Below are 18789 nucleotides of genomic sequence, written 5' to 3' on the forward strand. Positions count from 1 at the left end.
ATATATATTTGATTTATTTCTACATACGAATGAGGCCTGAAACCGATCTCTGAATATCCGAATGCATGTGTTTTTTTCTTTTTTCGTGTTTACATGGTCATAAAACAGATCTGATCTGTATCACTTATGAACAAAAAATTGGATTTGGGTCACATTTTGGCAGTGTGAATGGGGCCAAAGAGCACATTTCAATTTTTAGGTGAACTTTTTCTTTAACAATGTGTTGACTACAGTTGGTGTGAAGTAGAATATGAATATAGTTTATTAAGGATGAATTCAATAATCAAAGAGAGTTTGCACACAGAGAAATAATCCCTCAAATTACAAGTTGAAAATAGATGATGTTTCAAAAAAAGTCAATACAGATATTCACATGAACTGAATGGTTTACTCTGCTGATTCATCCATAAACTATGTTTGACGCACATACCTCGACATACCTATGGCAAACCAAACCTTGAAGTTCAACTGTGCTTTCTTGACACACTAATTAAAGACAAAGGAGAAGCGTTTGCCAACAGGTTGGTTTGGCCGCAGGCTAAATGAATGTGTAAACTGTAGATGACAATCCCACTGCACTGTATCTAACACTCACCTACCAAATTGTGCCTTTCAGCAAATCAGTTAAGATGAATGTAACAATTAATATTGAACATTAGTAGCTGATATGTAAACTTCCTGACAGCTGAAGACGAAGAGATGTATATAGATTTTAACCCTTAAATGCATACCTTGTGTCTTTATCCTACCAAAACATAACTCACAGCTCTCAGCATAATTCATTTTGTATACTTACAGTTTCATTTCATTAACGTTTCATTGTTGCTATTTAATTTAACTACTAACTAATATTAAATGATTGCATGTACTTATTATAAGACTTAGAATGCTGGTTAGGTTTAGGGTTAGTTGCTCTTTGACGCTCAGTTTTAATCCAGCTTACGTCATTCAGTGATCTCACTTCCTGCTGTTTTCCCTCTCATTTCCTCATTCATCTCTCTCTCTGTCTCTATAAAAAGTTAGAAACAATCTCAAGAATTCAAAGGCATTATCAGATAAATGCTCCTTCGTGCTAAACGTGATGTCACAATGTAGTCTAGTCTAGTTCCCTAAAGCGTTTGTTTATCGTCTTCTGCTACTACAGAGGGGGAAGTGAATTGTAGATTTTAAATTGAGGTTTACTGTAGTCACTCCGACCACACTCATGTCCTCAGTTAACTCACAACTGTCCTGAGAAAAAAGGTTTTCCTGTAACACACAAACCAGTTACTGAATATTTCTAATTTTACAAATATAGAAGGGTTGTGGTTATTAGATTATGCTGTGCTGATTTAGAAAAATGCAACAATAATTTACCATATTAAGCTAAACGTTCGTTACAGTTTACAGTTATACAATACATTTGAATTCTTTTTTAAATATTTCTTGAGTTATGCTTAACAGAGCAATAACATTTCACAGTATTTCCAATAATATTTTTATTCTGCAGAAAGTTTTATTACTTTTAGTGAGGCTCCAAAAACAGCAGTTATATTTTTTAAATAATTAATAATTATTAATTAATATTTTTTTTTCCAATTGGCTAGACCAATAACTGTCCTCATTAACCTAAAGTAACCTAGTTAAGCCTTTATATATATATATATATATATATATATATATATATATATATATATATATATATATATATATTAAGGGTGGAGCCGAACCCGAATACGGTATTTGGAAAGGCACGAATAGCGTGTTTTTACGAATACTTGATTCGAACAAATACTTGAAAAATTATTTGTATTCGGGAGCAAGAAAAACACTATATCAAAAAGCAGCGTTTCCTCATGAGACCACAGTGCATGCCCGCGTGAGTGAGTGAGTGAGAGAGAGAGAGAGAGAGAGAGAGAAAGAGAGAGAGGGAGAGAGAGAGAGAGAGAGGGAGAGAGAGAGAGGCAAAACGCGCCAAAGCCCGAAACTGAAAGCGAGACGTGACTTTTAAGGGGTTGTTTCATATGGATTTATTAATCATTCTTACTGTTCAGTGATCGCAAACTGCCGTAGTTTATTAAAGACGCAAACCTCTCACTGCACGTCAGCTGCGCGCCTTTAGCAGACCTCCTCATTCCTGCAGCACGAGAGCTTTATGATTGTTTATGCGCGCCAAAAGTGGCGGATCTGTCCGGTAAAATATCTGACTGCGTGTCACCGCATCCCTAAGGACTGTTTGGTGAAATATTTGACTGCATGTCACTGCATAACAAACGACTGAAAGGATATAACTAGAGAACTCTCCACTGTGCTACTGGGTGAGAGCGTATGGCAAGCCGTTTTAGCATTTAAACCTTGTTCAGACTATCCATAAATATATTTAGAGATATCTCTAATTATATTTTGACTTGTCATAGTTATAATTCGACTAGTCAAATTGGAAATATCTGCAAATATATTATGATAGACTGGTCATATTCCTCCATTGACTTCCATTGAAAAATATTTGCAGATATCTCTAAATGAGTTTTGACTAGTCACAATTGTAATTAGAGATATCTCCAAATGAATTTTGACTAGTCAAAAATCCAATTCAAGATATCTACAACTGTAATTAGACTTTTAGTAAATTAATTAGAGATATCTTCAAATATATTTGTAAATATCTCTAAATATGATGAATTAAAGATATCTCTAAATGTATTATGACTAGTAAAAACTCAGAGATATCAATTACAATTGTTACTAGTCAAAATTCATCTGATTTCGTACTAGTACAATTGTAATTGCAGATATCTCTAATTGTCATTCTGAGTAGTGGAATTATAATTATGACTAGTCAAAATATAATTAGAGATATCTCTAATATATTTATGGAGTCAGAACAAAGATTTAGATGCTAAAAAGGCTTGCCATAGAGAGCGCTTCTCACTGAACAGAGCACCGTGCAACCTTCTATGTAATGTATTATAACATGCACTAAAAGCATCCTAAAAGCATCAACACAGCCACATTCTGCCCCAGCAAGTCAGTTTCAAACATAAAAAAAAAAACAAACAAACAAACTTTGTGTCTTTTTTTGTGGCTGGCAGATGATAATAGCAGGACTGTATCTTTTAGTATTATATAGAATACTTTTGTTCTGCCAGATCTCCCAGGCAGGGTTTTATTTAGATTTATTTAGTTAATATTAGTTTTTGGAATTCTGTGCATTGGAAAGAAGTTCTTTCAGAAGAAGAACAGTTTTTTGAAGTATTATTTGTTTTTATTCTGTCTATTCAGTGTCCTTCAACAAGAACGGTGGTGGTGGGGTTCATAATATTCACAATGGTATTTTATTAGTTGTTGGTTTAACCATGGATGAGATAATGGCTTCTATGTTATTTTCTTTTCAATGACATTTCTTATCACATGTTCAAAAACAACATCCAATATTGCATATCTATAATTTATATAATGGGTATAATTAAACAATACTTTCACTATAACGTAAATTAGAAGTGTAATAGAAAAAATATATATTTTTGCGCCATTTTGAATTTTACTCGAATACAAATACAAATACTTTTCCCCCCTCAACAAATACAAATACAAATACCGGCTGCTCCGCACATCCCTAATATATATATATATATATATATATATATATATATATATATATATATATATATATATATATATATATATATAAACACACAGTGATAATAAGTATTGAACAAGTAAGCATTTTTTTAGAAAACATATTTCTAAAAGGGCCGTTGATTCAAATTTTCACCAGATGTTAGTAGTATCAACAAAAAAAAATCCATACATGCAAAGAAAACAAATCTGATTAGTTTCCAAAGTTATGTGCAATAAAATGAAATGTCACAGGGGAAAAGTATTGAACACATAAAGAAAGGGAAGTGTAGAAAGGTAGTGAAAGCCTAGACAGCAGCTGAAATCTCACATTAGTTATTCAGCAACTCTCTGCCCTTCCTCATTGTAAATGAATATTAGCTGTTTCAGTCCAACATCTACATAAGCACGATGATGAAGATGAAACCAGGGTGGACATTACAGCAAGCCAATGATCCAAAACACAGCCAAGGAACACCTCAAATGGTTTCAGAGAAAGAAAATTAAGCTGTGGAATGGCCCAACCAGTCACCTGATAGACTTGATAGACGAGACTCGCAGCACCATACACTCTTTTAAAGTCTGTGAAAAACTCACACCTGAGCAATGCATGTGACTTAATTCTCTATATTAATACTTATATAATAAATTGTTATATACAAATCTGCCATCACATGGACTATAGTTCCAGTCATGCACCACACACTCACACCTGTTCCGGTTGTCTGCTGATTGCTAACACACAGCTGAAGCTGTTCAGAACTGATGACATGGACTTTAAAAGCAGCACAGACGCACACACTAATTGCTGAGTCTTGTTTAACTGTTTATTGTGAACATTACAACACGTGACCCTTGCTTTGTTTTGTTTGTTTATATCGCTTTCTGCCTGCCTTTTGACCACCCGCCTGTTTTATGACCACGACTTTGGATTGTCTGTATACATTTGTTTGTCCCTGTGTTGACCGTTGCTTGCCTGACCATTCTCTGTTAAATAAAACCTGCATTTGGATCTGCACTCCTTTTGTCAGCATCCGCTTCACATTATTATATATTTTCTAAATAAGCTGGCGGTTTATTGTGACCCCTGATATATATATATATATATATATATATATATATATATATATATATATATATATATATATATATATATATATATATATATATATATATATATATATAGTAAAACTGCATTTGTAGAAAAGGAAATACAAAGTAATAAAGAATATATATATATATATATATATATATATATATATATATATAAACACGTGTGAGTGTGTGTGTGTGTGTGTGTGTGTGTCTTTTCTTTGATTAAAGATAATCTTTAATGATATCAGCATTATTGTACCTCCCTGTCTTTATTATTATTATTATTGTGTTGTTATTTTACATACACCTTTATGTATAAAAAAATATTATTTTAATTCAGAAATTACATGGCATAGAAAATAGTCAAGTCACTAATTTGTATTTATGTAATTTGAAGGAATAAATCCAGGTTAAATGTTTTATTTATGTATTACTATCATCATATAAATGGTGAGGTAATAATTAAATGTTGAATGAGATTTTATTTTCATGAAACTGATTTTTAGTTTAATTTTCATTCAAATAATTTCTCCTATCCAGAGTCTGCAGAGAACTGCAAGTATGGAATTTCTAGGTCGATTCCACTGAAAAAGTGTAAACACTGTGACTCTGTGGCGCTATGAAAACATTGCTCTGTTTATCTAAGAATCCCAAGCAGCCACGACGCAGCAGTGTTGACTGCACCAATGGGTTGGGTTCGAGTGGACAATCTGTTTGCTCAGCCAATCGCATATGGAGGGAGTGTTCAAGAAACCTGTTTGCTAAAAGCATTGAATGACAGCACTGGAAAGAGTTTGCAGGAAGCCCTTATATGGAAATGGTGTTGACACGTATTGTGCTACTGAACTAATTGGTGACATTCTCCCTCACCAAGAGCAATCTCGATTTGACAACTTGATGATTGAACATGATTTTGATAGCGCAAACATATGTAGTGAATTCACCTATAGTTTAAAACACATGACATGGTGAACATGTTTTTCAATCGAGTTTTAAACGTGTCAAGTTCTAATGAAGTAAGGATAAGAGTGTAATTTTCTTGCTTAAATGGTTTGGTTTTATATAATTTGAACATATTACAAGTGATATAAAAAAACTAAATAACATTTCCTTGAATTTTTCAACATGTCTACACATCTTATTCAGTTCTTAATATTCTTAAGCTATTTAAAATAATGCTAAAATATTTTTCAGTGTAATGTTTTTAGTGATTTTTAAAACCGAGTTTAACTTATTTATTTAATATGTATTAATAAATTCATTTATTATATATTATATAATATTTATAAAATAATAATTGTTTTTAATGACAACTAAAATTAAATAAACAATATTTTTTGATGAATTATATTTATGCATTTTGAAGATTAAGTTGCCACTGAAACTGAAGCCATGTCACTGATCCTGCTGGATTTTAAAAATCTTAATATTATTATTTTTGATTTGGGGGGTGGCAGGGTGGCTCAGTTGTTGCACTGTCGTTTCACAACAAGAAGGTCTCTGGTTCGAGTCCCAGCTGGGCCAGTAGGCATTTCAAGTTTGCATGTTCTCCCTGTGTTCGTGTGGGTTTTCTCTGGGTGCTCCCGTTTTCCCCACAGTCCAAAGACATGCACTATAGGGGAATTCATTCATTAATTTTCCTTCAGCTTAGTCCTTTATTAAACTGGGGTCAACACAGCGGAATGAATCATCAACTAGGTATAGGTCAATTGAATAAAACTAAATTGGCTGGAGTGTTTGGGTGTATGTGTGTTTCCCCGTACTGGGTTGCAGCTGGAAGGGCAAACAAAAATATTCCAAAATAAATATTTCTTAAAATAAAAATAAAAACAAGTTTAATATGTCTCCTGCATGTACTTATGTAAATTGGGGCTGCACAGTATCGTAAAAAACCGACATTGCGATATTGTATTTTTCTCTAATATATTTTGCGACAGAGTATATTTTCACCAGATAAAATGAATTGGTCTATTTAGAGGAATTCATAATTTTAGATACATTAGGATGGATTTGTAAGGGAGTGCATCAACACAAAAAATAATAAACCAATCACAAACATTGAGAAATACAGTAGAACATTATTACTGTACAAATAATACATACAGTGCTTTATGATTTTTGGGAAGTTTAGCTATATTCAGATACACACGTTTAATAATCTTGTTTAAAATAACACTGTGGGGTGAAACTGTGGCTCAGTGGTTAGCACTTTTGCCTCACAGCAAGAATGTCACTGGTTCGAGTCCTAAATGGGCCAGTTAGCGTTTCTGTGTGGAGTTTGATTGTTCTCACCGTGTTGGTTTCCTCTGGATGTTCCAGTTTCCCCTGCAGTCCAAAGACATGCGGTATGGGTTAATTAAATAAACTAAACTAGCCGCAGTGTATGAGTGTATAGGTGAATGAGTTTGTATGGGTGTTTTTCAGTACTGAGTTGCAACTGGAAGGGTATCCGCTGTGTAAAACATATGCTGGATAAGTTGGCTGTTCATTCCGCTGTGGCGACCCCAGATGAATAATGGACTAAGCTGAAGGAAAATGAATGGATGTATGAAAATAACACTGTTTAGTCTTCATCGTGTGTGTGTGTGTGTGTGTGTGTGTGTGTGTGTGTGTGTGTGTGTGTGTGTGTGTGTGTGTGTGTGTGTGTGTGTGTGTATATACACACACTTACATACAATGAATCTTTCTTAAAATCTTTCTTATGCCTGAATACTGACTTAAATTATAAAAAACACACATAAATGATCAATGTTTTGGTCACTTTATGATTTAAACACTGTAATGACTCCACAATCATGACTATTTTCAAACATGGCTTAATTATACTAGCAATCTGACATTCAGATTCAGATTGTGGATAAGCACATTGCGATTTCAATGCTAAAACGATATATTGCGCAGCCTTAATGCACACTGATAAATTATATGAAACTACCCAGCAAGCATTTTTTTGTTTTTAAAAGATGTCTGATGGATATCTAGACTTCTAAAGACAGTCGTCTTGGCTAAAACAAGGCTAAATTTAGGCTGTCCGTAAAAATCTTATGGCCCTTTTCCACTGAGTGGTATGGTGTGGTTCAGTACTCTTTTATGACTGTTTCCATTGTCAAAAGGTACCTAAAAGCGAACCGTACTGTACCACTTTTTTGGATACCCTTTGCAAAGGGTACCAACATTGACAAAAGAGTACCAAAAGGCAGAACTACACGCGTAGCTGAACGCTATTGGTTTACAGAGATACGTCACTAGCTCCTGGACAAGCAGGAGAATGAAAACAAAGGAACAAGTGCTTCTCATATGATCTGTGAACGACACGTACAGCTTTACTTTGACATTTCCTCAAGCGAGAATGACATTGACTGAAACTTTCTGTCCTAAACCACGTCCACCAATTGGTGCCCATTGGTTCCCTTTTGGCAGTAGAAACGCAAGCCTGATAAAGGTGCCCCGTGCCGACCTGTACAGTCCAATACTGTACCACTCAGTGGAAACGGGCCATTATAGATGTCTAAGAATAGGCCAAAACTAAATTAGTCATCAAATAAACATTAATGAATGACTACACATATAAAATCTGTCCAATCGGTCTATTTGACGACAAGTCTAGTTTTGGGCTATTCATAGATGTCTATTAGATTTTCACTGACAGCCCAAGTTCAGTCTTGTATTAGCCAAGCTGTCTACATCTAGATGTCTATTAAATACAACATTGTTTGCTGGGTAACATCACGTCATTGACCAATGAGTAACTCCATTTCCATACAGTCACTTTAAATGTAGATTAGGCCTTATATTTCGTCACAAAAAGAAAAACTGAACAGGGTGATTACCTAAATATTATCTCCTGCACGGTAAAATCCCTCCAACATGATGATACAAGACTAAAGGGTGAGACAAGGGTGGGTGAATTTCCTACATGCAGCAATCAGAGATTGACGTCACATTCCCCTGATCTCTGTGACGTCAAAACACATTATAGATGATCCAGATCCCGTTAAAAGCACATCTCTTGGGCGGTTCTCTCCAAAACATTTGCTGATGTCTACGAGGTGTTGAGCCAATGTGGGGCACAGCGCACTGAGAGCCTTGGGCCTCAAAGACAATTCAGATCAAGTTGCAAACTCTGTGAGCTGCTAAAAATAGCGTGCTAGGATATCACGCTCGCAGCTACAGCTAATGGCTTGTATGGCCAGTGGGCTAAAGAGCAGCCAAAATACTGCCAGAATACACTTCACACATTCTCCCTCGAAACTCGCACTATATCTGTCGGCTTCATTTGATGGAGCGAATTTAATGGGAAAAGACGCATTTAATTGAAAGCAACTGTGGTGCCGAAACTATCAGGAGAAAACATTATCAGCTCTGTCTGATCTGGGGTCAGCTCATAGTATCACTATCTCTGTCTCTATCACACGCACTGCACTAACTTAATCAGCTTGCGTCACTGAGGCCCTGGGGATCTGACAGGAAAAAGAATAATGTGAGCACTACTCAAAAGACAGATTTTTGCTGCATGTTATTTAAAATAGGCTGAATCATCACAATTCTTGAGGTTTTTGTTTTTGGGACAACTTAATTGTTTTATGTTCAATTCAATTACATTTGTAAAAACAATTCAGCTACTTAGTCGGTTTGTGTTTGGACAACATGAAGGAATTGTGTGGAACTTTTTCAGATTTTTTATAAACTGTAAATGCTGGCTTTCACACAACTCCTTCACGTTTTCCCAACAAAATTCAATTAAGTTAACCGAATTGTTTTTACAAATTTAAGTTGATTGAACATAAAAGAATTAAGTTGTTCTAAAAAAAAAACTTAAGAAATCAATTAATTAATTACTTCAGCTTATTATAAATGTATAGTTTGAACAAGCAGCAAAAATATTGCAACATGGTCTCACATCCTGAAAACGTAGCCCTATATACATTTCTGGAGATCACGAATTAAGTAACCAGAGGAACGTTTCATCAGATCATTTTTCGTATTGAATATTTTCCGTTTTTTCTTCTGGGTGTTTCTTTATTGTTATTTTTATTAAATTACAGGTCCTAAGTTATGTGTGTTAAAACCAATGTTTTTTGCAGTAATTAATATTTTTGTATAAATGGAAAGCAAATGACATTTGTTTCCTCCTTTTTTTGCTGATCCGAAAAATGATCAGATCCGTGACTGAAAAACCATAGTGTGATCATGAGATTTGTGATCCGTGTATTTATATAATTTAAATATACACAGTACACACATTTAAATCATGTCAAAACAAAAGTTTATTTTGGGTGTGATTAATCGTAATTATGTTTTCCCAGCACTATTACAAACATAAGTTATTATGCCTTTTGATTATGTAATCTTTTACAGTGTATATAATATGTATTTAATTCATATCATAATGGAAGAAATCCAACATAGGCTCATTCTGAAAACGTAGCTGTATATACATTTCTGGAGATTGTTAGTTATGTAGCCAGAAGTACGTATAGCTGCATTTCATTTTTTAAATGCACGCTACGAGGCAGTATGACGCCGTTCCTTTTTGTGCTAACCAGTTGACCACTTACATCCGTGTGGATGGCTTTCCCGCTGTTACCAGTAGCTCACCATGTACGTTGGTGAACTTGTGATGTGGAGAGAAGCTGACCACGACGACGTGGTTTAAATCAGGCAAACCCGGTTCCAGAAAGCAAGTAAGACAAAAACAAAAGACATAAAAAAAAACAAACAAGTAAATAACAGGGTGCACTCTCAGAAATATAGGTACTCGAGCTGTCACTGGGATGGTCCCTTCTCAAAAGATACAAATTTATACTAAAACGACCAATATTAATTTGTCAAAAGTATATATTAGGACCTAAAAAGTACAAAAGTGTTCCTCTTAAGATTTTTAGGTATTAATATATACTTTTGAGGTACCAATATGGACCCTTTAAGTACAAATGTGTCCCTTTCGAAAAGGTACCACCCCAGTGACAGCTTATGTACCTTTATTTCTGAGAGTGTGAGAACCCAGTTAATCTGAAAATGCAGTAAAAATCAGGCTACCGCGAGGGCTTTTCTTTTTCTGGATTGTTTTTGAAAACACTGTCGGTTGGGTTTAGGAAAGGGGATGGGTGGTCAGGTGGATTTATGCGAGAATAGCAGGCACGAATGGCCCTCGCAAGGAAAATATGAGATCTCAAATGCGTACACAGTGGACTCTGGCGAATTTGCGAAACAAAAACTGCAAAAAACATAGCTCCTGGCATGTTTTTGGTGCTCTCCAGAAAGGTATATAGGGGTACATAATCAGAATGAGTCTGGGTTGTTTTTTTGAGTGTAGTGCACATGATGGGATGCTAACTTTTGATGTTCCACTGAAGAAAAAACTACTCTTTCCATGTGATGATGTCATCAAGTCCCACTTTCGCAACCCAATCAATTCTCAGCAGATAAAAACATCAAGCTTCATCTCGGCGAGTGCTCAATCAAGCCAAACACAACAGAAAAAGCTTTTTTTTTTTAAATCTGCCACTTTAGCTCTTAAAAGACATATTTAACATGACTATTTCAATTTAAACAATATATTAAACACACACACACACACACACACACACACACACACACACACATATATATATATATATATATATATATATATATATATATATATATATATATATATATATATATATATATATATATATATATATATATATATATTTAATATTTGACGTATTTTGTAACTGGTGTAACCCATGCTATTACAATCTGATCCATGGTTCTTTCTGTAAAAATAAAAAACTAATGTTTTGCAAAATGTCCCAGACACTCATTTCCATACAGCAAAATAAATAAAGGTGTTATGTGCCATATTTAAATGCATGCAAGTTTCAGAAGAAAAGCTGCCATCTGATTCAAATTAAGACAAATATTCAGTTGAAATGCACAGTCATGTATCTTATGCATATTATATATCATCAAGAAAACAATAATAATATTGATGGGTCTCTAAAACTACAAATATTTTGTGTGATGTCATCAAGCTCCTCATTTCACAACCCAATCAATCCTCAAGAAAATCAAAACCAGCCCCAATGTGCACTATTCCCAAGTAAATACACTGTTTCAAGGAGAACTTTTAATTCCTCATGACTTCTCTCTGTACAAAACAATACATATATATATATTTTTTTTTTATTTTCTTTAAAAGGTCCCAGCTGCTCATTTCCATACAGCAAAATATAAATGAGAGTTTCCATTTGCCATATTTAATTACAAGCAAGTTTCAGAAACAAAGCTGTCATATATATAGCTTCCAATATAATGCACAAGTTTCATAGACTATTTTATGGTGTCATGTCGGAAGCTTGAGTGGCACTAACCAATTTTGCAAAACAATTGTGCTCCAAGGATGAACGCTTTTGGTTAAATTACTCCTTCAAGACTGTTATTTGCCATGCCAAAGTCAAAAAAAAAAAAGCTTGTGTTGCAGTCAGGATGAATACGACTGCCAAGGACACAATCATGTCTTCAATAATAGAGAACCATATTTTCAAGCATAAAGAAACAGAGCGGTGAAGGAAATTCTATGACTTATATTAGGGCTGTGCCGATAAACGATATCATATCGAACCATTATAAAATTTAGGTCAATAACTATGATAAGCTCTTGACTTTTTACTCAATACTGATCTAAGAGCCCATCACACAGCAGAAATGTGTAACAATGGCAATCAAAAAGAGTGTTAATATTAGAGATAAACTGAATTTCGCCAAATTTATCAGCCGAAAATATGTTATGCCATTTAATGGATCAGACCCTCTAATTTTTGTGGCTTCAGTCATTTATGGGGTACTCTTTTAAATCTGGAAGCATTAACAACTTCTAGAGTTGTGTGATTAATCAAATTCACAATCGCAATTTGAAATGTTGCAATTAGGTAATCGCAAGAAGCTGAGATATAAAATATATATGCATATATGTAACCAGTCCACTATGCTTCAGAAAATTAAACATGCTAGAATTCTGTGTTTCTGTCGTAAGACATTGCATGGTATCGGTTGTCGTGAACTATGCCACATTACACGAGAAGAAACGATCGAATCTTGTGTAACGACATCCATTTGTAATTTACCACTCCCTATGACAGGGGTTCCCAAACTTTTCAGCCCGCGACCCCCAAATTAACAATGCCAGTGACTTGCGACCCCCAATATCCTCTGGGGTGGTTATGAATACCGAAACCTTGCATGCAATGACGCAGACACACCAATTAAATTTGTGTCAGTGCTTAAAATGTGCCAGAAAGTATAACCTGATGTTATAAAATCAAAATGCATCTGACGCTATTGCTGCCTTTAATATAATGTAATTACCCCAGGGGTCGCAATCCAATAGAACTAGTAAACATAAGCTTCACTATATAGTATATAGTAACTATAAAGGACTATTTTTATTTTCAGTATAGTTATGGATAAAATATGTTAATTCTTATGGTTTAAAAAAATAAATAGATTTTTGGAAATCACCAGGCGACCCCCCTTCATTGCCCCGCGACCCCTCGGGGGGTCCCGACCCCCACTTTGAGAACCACTGCCCTATGACACCCTACATCAAGGAAATCATGTGATCTAACCGGGGCTTTATAACAAGCCAGTTGAGTGAGCACACTTTCGTTCTGCCCAATCAGAATTGCGCAACTGAACTACGCCAACAATAAAAAATAAACTAACAGAAATGCACTGACAAGTAGGATTGCGGCATCTGCTGCTTCAGAAGCATTAATAGCGAATTAATTAATTCATTTTCTTGTCAGCTTAGTCCTTTTATTAATCAGGGGTTGCCACAGCGGAATGAACGGCCAACTTATCCAGCAAGTTTTTACGCAGCGGATGCTCTTCCAGCTGCAACCCATCTCTGGGAAACATCCACACACACTCATACACTATGGACAATTTAGCCTACCCAATTCACCTGCACCACATGTCTTTGGACTGTGGCGTAAACAGGAGCACCCGGAGGAAACCCACGCGAACGCAGGGAGAAAATGCAAACTCCCCAAAGAAACGCCATAGACGAATTAATATCAAAGAAAAACAGCATTTGTAATATGGGAATATTTTGGTTTTAAAGTCACAGACACCAAACAAAACAGGTCATTTTTAAGAGCTGTCGCGGAATTGTTGTCACGGCTTACAGATTATTGAGCTGAAGCCTGAATTAAATTAAAATCAACTTAAAGCTTAAATTAAATCCAATATCTGTCAAAAACACGCAATTAGATATTTTTTCCCAAAATGCACAGCCCTAACAACTTCTATCAAAATATATATTACTATTGTTCAATATGGAAAATATTTATCGAGATTGCATTTTGGCCATATCATCCAGCCCTAACTAATAATTATAGCAAGTGTTATTTGCATGCAAGGACTTTTATTTGACATGTTTAACATGCAAAGCACAGCTTGTCTCATTAAATACAGTTATGACATGATTAATTTAAATGTTACTACATTTTCAATAATGAGTTTGCGTTACTATTGTGTTTTTTTTAGATATATTTCAGTCATTCTTGTAGTTTTGTACTTTAATCTTTGCTCTCTTTCAACACTAAAACTGATCCTTTGAGCTGGAATTTGTGCTCTGCTACTGTAAACAGTAAACCTGTCCACTTTGATTTGATAGGTCATCTCAATCATTTCAATCCCTTAATCAGTTTTTAGACAGCTAAGGCAGAGCAACATCCAAATGTAACTGTTTTTGGGTCATCATAACAACAAACAAGCCACTGTATAATGATACTATGGCCACATGTAAATATTGAAGGATGATCCCCCAATCCCCCCACACACCCCCACCCAATGTCTATAGTGTTTACTACATCATCATAAAAGTCTATCAGGCTAGCATCTTCATCAATTAATCAATCAACCATGTGCTTTTCCATAGGAATATCAGATAATATACTGAGGTAAACACATCTAAAGTGATCCAGAAAATCATTCAAACACTTGTACTTTAATTTAAGTCTATTAGAAAATAAAAACATCAACGTAAAGGTCATTCGCAAACAAGAAATGCACTTTCCTAAATCGTTTTGTAGTTATTTCCCTGGTCAACCACCAATTAAAAGTCATCTTAATTGAGTTTCCCTCATATTCACAAAGGTGTAGTTAGTATAATTCAGCCAAGACATACATTTTGACATTATATACAAATCTATATGACTTTCTTTCTTTCTTTCTTCAATGCAGTATGTGCTGATCACTTTATGAACAACTAGGTATGCCAAGCAGCAAGATTGCAAACAAATCTGGGTGAAAGTACCATAAAAGTGGTCTATACAACTTCCACCATAGTCTTCTGAAACTATACAACAGATTTGTGTGACAAAAAGAATACAATTAAAGCCACCGCTTATTGAATATCTCCACATCTGCCCTAGTTCTCCTTGGCACATTCACAAAACTTCATGAATGAATTATTCCTGAGTGAATGAATCTGCTGATCGAGCTCACAAAACCAGTTTGAATGATTCGTTCAAAATTAAGACTTGATTTAAACTCGCATACGCAAAGCATCACTGGTGGTAAATTTGATACATTTCCTCACACAAATCTGTATAAAGAGATAGTTCATCCAAAAATAAACATTTGCTCACTGTTTAATCACCCTCAAGTGGTCCAAAACCATTATAACTTTCTGTTGAACACAAAAGTAGATATTTTGAAGAATGCTTAAGACCTGTAATGATTGATTTATAAACAAACACCATGAAAGTAAGCAGGTTTCCGGTTTTCTTCTTAATACCCCTTTTGTTTTTAACAGAATAAAGAAAGTCACAAAAGTTTGGTGAGTAAACGATGACAGAATTTGCAGATTTGGGTGAACTATCCCTTTATTAAGAGCTTTAGAATATCATCCATGTGTCGTACAGTATATGAAACCCTTTTACAATATTTTGGTCTCCTTTTCAAGCTCACGAGCTTCAATCCCCATTCATTACTACTGCACAGAAAGGAGCTAGCGCTTCATCTGAACTCTTCAAAAAGGATGAATGCAAGTTTAGATCAAATTTATGACATAAATGAGGACTCTAAATCTAAAAATACTCATTATTAAACTATAAACAATAACATTCTGAACAGTGTACAAATTATGTGTCTGTGTTTGGCTTACAAACAGTGCTTGTGCTCTCTTTGTTTACAGTAAATGCTTCTTGGATTGATATTTTGGTATGTGATGCAACGGCCACTGTGTGTGTGTGTATGCACAACACTCATTTGCACAATATTCAAAATGCAAAGAGAAACAAATGTTCTGCATGCATGCCCTGACAGTTCGCAACGCACTTTTCCACAATAAGAAAGCTAACGCCTGACAGTACTACTACCGCTTCTCTATTGACTTGATGGAGAGCAGCGGCCACATTCACCGTCACATTCTTCAAGTGCCTGCCTCTTTCTGCCAATCAGTCGCGACATTGTAACAGCCTCGCGCGTTTTCCTTAAACTCAGACCTTCAAACGACAGTCGAAAAGCCCTAACTCGCTCTAAAGCAGCAGCTACAAGTCTTTCCTGTCTTTTTACGGTCACATGGAGACGGGCCCGAGCCTATCGTCAGCTCATTAGCATCCATTGCACTGAAGAGGCAGTTAGCAGGCGAGGCTAACTCCAGGATCCCCTACAGCTGCTGCTGTGACGGCGAGTTCAGCGCCGGAGCGCAACGCTACCGACGCGCCGCCATACGTGACAGTTCGACGCGGTCTGTCAGGGCATTTTTACGCCGAGCTTGTGTGGGTGCGTGACCGCGAAGCTTTCCTACCCCATTCCGCCGTGCGTCCTGCGAGCAGAGGCCGATGTCAAGAGTGACGGCCAGCCGACATCACCCGAAGTGTCCGCCGCCACTGCGCAAGATCCTCCCCGGCTGCGTTAAAGCGACCAATGCGATGGCCCGAAGTAAAGCCGCTGGTTAAATATCAGATGCCTCACAATGGTGTGTCGGTGGTTCTCCGAGCGGAAGATGAGTCCCGGGGAAGACGGCGGATCATGACTCCGCTGTTGGAGACGCTGTCTGCTTATTCCAGCCTGTACTGTAGAGGTAGCAGAAGGCGCTCAGACAGACAGCCGCGCTCGCGCTCATTACTCAACTCACTGTACACACATATGAGTGACACTCTCTCTCTCTCTCTCTCTCTCTCTCTCTCTCTCTCTCTCTCTCTCTCTCACGCACGCACACACTCACACACACATAGAGCTATATGAGGACCGCTTCCTGCCGTTTCAATGAGCTGCTTTCATAGATCATAATAATACACCGTCACCTAAAAAGAATAATTAAGTTATTATTTTTTGTAATCATACAAAATATTTTTACAATCAGAATTATTATTATTTATTGTAATATAATTATTATGTGTACATATTATTATAGTAATATTATAATATCATTTAAATATTATCCAGAAAATTGTTGTTTACAATAGGTTTACAGCAAATTTGTTAATAAAATCATAATAAAATTTGTAAATAATAAATAAAGAAAACATTCTGCAGAATGTACTTGTTTACTTATAAACAAATACTATATATATATATATATATATATATATATATATATATATATATATATATATATATATATATATATATATATATATATATATATGATTTAAAAATTAACTGAGTGGCATACGCTCTCTTTTTCACTCAAACTCAGAGAGAAAGCACTTTATTACTATATTACTGTTTCCTGCTGTTTCAATGGGCTTTCATTTTAGATCAAAATAACACACAATCAGTTAAAAAGTATATAATATATAATTATAATATATATAATATATATCATATCATAATATGCATTTTTTACATATTCAAAAAAAATAGTTTTTAGTAGGTTTTGCAGCAAATATGTGAATAAAACTATCAAAAAAGAATGAACTAAGCAATAAACACTAAAGGAAACATTCTCAAAATGTATTTGTATATTTATAAAACAAACAGAATTTTTTAGTCATAAATATCATAATATCGTAATGGGCTTTACAGAGAAGAAATAAAACAAAATAAAAAATGGGTCCTTTCTTAGTACTAGGTTGCAGCTGGAAGGGCATCCGCTGTGTAAAACATATGCTGGATAAGATGTTGGTTCATTCCACTGTGGCAACCCCTAATGAATAAAGGGTCTAAGCTGAAGGAAAATGAATGAATGAATGAAAGTCATGGGTCCGACTATATATTAAGTGGCCTTAACTAATATGTAGGCGATGCAGTGGTGCAGTAGGTAGTGCTGTCCCCTCACAGCAAGAAGGTTGGTGGCTCGAGCCTCGGCTGGGTCAGGTGGCATTTCTGTACTGAGTTTGCATGTTCTCCCTGTGTTGGCGTGGGTTTCCTCCGGGTGCTTCGGTTTCCCCCAAAGACATACGGTACAGGTGAATTGGGTAGGCTAAAATTGTCTTTAGCTTATGGATGTTTCCCAGAGATGGGTTGCAGCTGGAAGGGCATCCTCTGCGTAAAACATATGCTGGATAAGTTGGCGGTTCATTCCACTACTAATATGTGCTTGCATCAAAAAATACAATGTACTTACTGTGTTCATAATGTATTGCAGTGCACATCTGATGCTCTTGAGGTGGGATACAGGGTAGGGTTAGGGGTGGTCTAAGGTGCAAGGGAAGGTCAACAGTGTAATTAAAGATGTATTTACAGAAATGATGTATGTAATCAATCATAAGTACACTGTAAATACATTTACATAAAAATTGCATTGTAACAAATGATTACTTTTAATGTAAGTACGTATTAGTTAAGGCCACTTAATACAAAATGATAGTATATAATGATTAATAAATAAATGAATACTAAAAAAACTTGTAGATTTGTTATGGCTCTCAAATCTGATTGGCTGAGAGATTTTTTTCAACCATATAATGTTACAGCCATATAATGTTATATATATATATATAAACTCTATATAGTTTAGTTTAGTTATTATATAGTTATTATATAGATTTTTCAGGTGTTCAGTGCTTACGTTCCTTCTCATGCACAGCTTCTCAATCTTCAGTTTCAATAATCTGTGATTGGTTCCAGAGCAAACAAATAGAAATAAGGACAAAG

At 35.4% G+C, this 18789-nt stretch overlaps 1 protein-coding gene across 4 annotated transcripts in view; it reads right to left on the reverse strand.

Annotated features, from left to right (window-relative positions):
- Positions 1 to 16828, reverse strand: part of bcl9l (bcl9 like) — a 96890-nt gene extending 80062 nt beyond the window's left edge. For 3 of the 4 annotated variants that reach the window (XM_073929043.1, XM_005159239.6, XM_005159238.6), the window contains exon 1: positions 16496 to 16828. The gene's annotated coding sequence lies outside the window, so the exon portion shown is untranslated. 4 annotated transcript variants of the gene reach the window in all.
- Positions 16829 to 18789: the final 1961 nt, after the last annotated feature.

Source organism: Danio rerio, chromosome 18, assembly GCF_049306965.1.
Source record: "Danio rerio strain Tuebingen ecotype United States chromosome 18, GRCz12tu, whole genome shotgun sequence".
Taxonomy (NCBI): Eukaryota; Metazoa; Chordata; class Actinopteri; order Cypriniformes; family Danionidae; genus Danio; species Danio rerio.